The sequence below is a fragment of the Nicotiana attenuata genome, unplaced genomic scaffold (assembly GCF_001879085.1).
Source record: "Nicotiana attenuata strain UT unplaced genomic scaffold, NIATTr2, whole genome shotgun sequence".
Classification (NCBI taxonomy): Eukaryota; Viridiplantae; Streptophyta; class Magnoliopsida; order Solanales; family Solanaceae; genus Nicotiana; species Nicotiana attenuata.
The window spans coordinates 224-2,344 of record NW_017687565.1 but is presented as its reverse complement, the minus strand read 5'-3'; the positions used below and the strand labels follow the sequence as shown (position 1 = coordinate 2,344).

The 2,121-nt window shown below is 36.1% G+C and overlaps 1 long non-coding RNA gene across 1 annotated transcript; it reads left to right on the top strand.

Annotated features, from left to right (window-relative positions):
• Positions 1-23: 23 nt before the first annotated feature.
• Positions 24-1,366, top strand: LOC109222287. The gene is made up of 4 exons (XR_002067380.1): positions 24-188; positions 484-593; positions 765-873; positions 970-1,366. It is a non-coding gene; the product is annotated as an uncharacterized LOC109222287 (long non-coding RNA).
• Positions 1,367-2,121: the final 755 nt, after the last annotated feature.

Genomic DNA, 2,121 nt, shown 5'->3' with positions numbered 1-2,121 from the left:
TCGGGTTCCTCGGGGTTGACTTTTTGGGTTGACTTTTTGACTTGAGTTAAAGATCTTAGCTTTATCTTTTGGAATCACTTCCTATGGCTTTTATTGATAGTATTACGTTATTTTGGCTAGATTCGAGCCTTTCGAAGGTTGATACATGCAGCAAGGGCTTGTTAGCGGAGTGATTTGGTTTGCTTAAGGTAAGTATATTATCTAAACTTGGTTGAGCTTTGATATGCTCCAACTACGATATTGTGCAACAACACAAGCAAGAACCCGACTAGGCTCCAAAACATCCAATCTCACAAAGTGATTGGCCAAATCCTAAACATCCACGACTAGTGGCCTCTCTACCGCCATAAATATTCCAAACAACCCATGCTCTCCGCTTTTCTACTCATCGCATTAGCCACTACATTGGCCTTCCACAGATGATATAGTATGGCGATATCATAGTCTTTCATCAACTCTAACCATCTCCGCTTACTTAAACAGGTGCTGGAGACTCGAATGGTCGGTGTAGACTTCACACGGAACGTTGTACAGATAGTGCCACTAAATCAAGCAAAAGTACAAGAATCCTCCCATTTACATCACTGAAAATGGTATGTTTTTATTTCAATTAAAGTTGCTTTATCTTATACGTAAATTAGTAAATGTTATCTCTTAGAAAGACCTCACCTAGCTTTTTTCCTTTTTTTTTCTTTCGCCAATTGTAAAAAGTGTTTGTGTTTGTTTTATAACTAAAGCCATCTTAATGCTGACATTAATTGAAGGAATGGCTGATGCCAACAATAGTACATTGCCACTTAAATAAGCCCTTAAGGATGATTTGAGGATAAGGTATTACGAGGGACACCTATGGTTTTTGTCAAAAGCCATAAAGTAAGATTCTTTTTTTTTCTTTTTATTTCTTTGTCATTTTTCCTTTTTTTCTTTTTTCTTTTGTGAATTTTTAAGTAACTGCTACATTATTGGTAGGGCGGGGGCAAATGTGAAAGGACATTTTGCATGGTCATTATTAGATGACTATGAATGGGATGCTGGTTTCACTGTCCGATTTGGCATCAGTTTTGTTGACTACAAAAATGGACTTAAAAGATACCTCAAGAAATCTGCTTATTGGTACAAGAAGTTCCTCTTGAATACTGGCAAATAAATATGAGTCTGACTTGGCTCCTGCCTCTTCAAATTACTACCTAGCCATTCTTCTGCAATTTATAATTCACGTCTGTTTTTTTTTTAAATGTTCTTTTTAACTTAAAGAGTATTCTTGTGAGGATCTTCTCTTATGTCATGCGTTAAGTAAAATAAACTGAGGAATGCCTCATTATCATTTGTACTACTGTCATTCATAACCTACTAGCTTACAACGGGATTCTACTCTCCGTAGAAATGAGGTTATTATCTGAGTTGGTGAGCATTTACTTAATTTCGTCCTAGATGGAGGACTGAAACGCTTTGTATTATACTGTCACCGTTGTCTCATCTTATGTGAAAACAAGTAGGAGTATGTGGGGAGTCAAACTTTTTAAGTATGATTTTTTGAATTCTTTTTTATATATTTTTTTAATTATTAACTATGGTGATATTATAGTACTTTTTACTTGATTATCAAATGAAAAATATGTAGCTTTTGTTCCGAGTTGAAGACCATTTTAATATTCACGTACGCCTTCCAATCCACGCTTTAGTGAAATTGTAATGACCCGGCCAGTTGTTTTGAGTATTGTAGTCTCATTCCCCTATTTATTGCTTATTCTTATTCAATTGTGGTTATGTGACTTGCGGGGGTGGTTGGTTTGGTTCCGGGGATGTTTCGGAATGAATTGGAACACTTAGTCCCAAGGTTGAAAGCTTAATTGAAAGAGTAGACCGAATGTTGACTTATGTGTAAACGACTCTAGAATGGAGTTTTGATAGTTCTGATAGCTTCGTATGGTGATTTTGGACTTAGGAGTATGTCCGGATATTGATTTGGAAGCCCGTAGGTCGTTTTAGCTTTAATTGACAAAAGTTAAAAAGTTGAAGGGGCACTGTGAACAAGTAGAAGAATTGATAATACCTAATCGCATAAGATGGTTATTGGTAGGCAGGCAATCATGGCATAATAACCATAGAAAGAAAGAAATT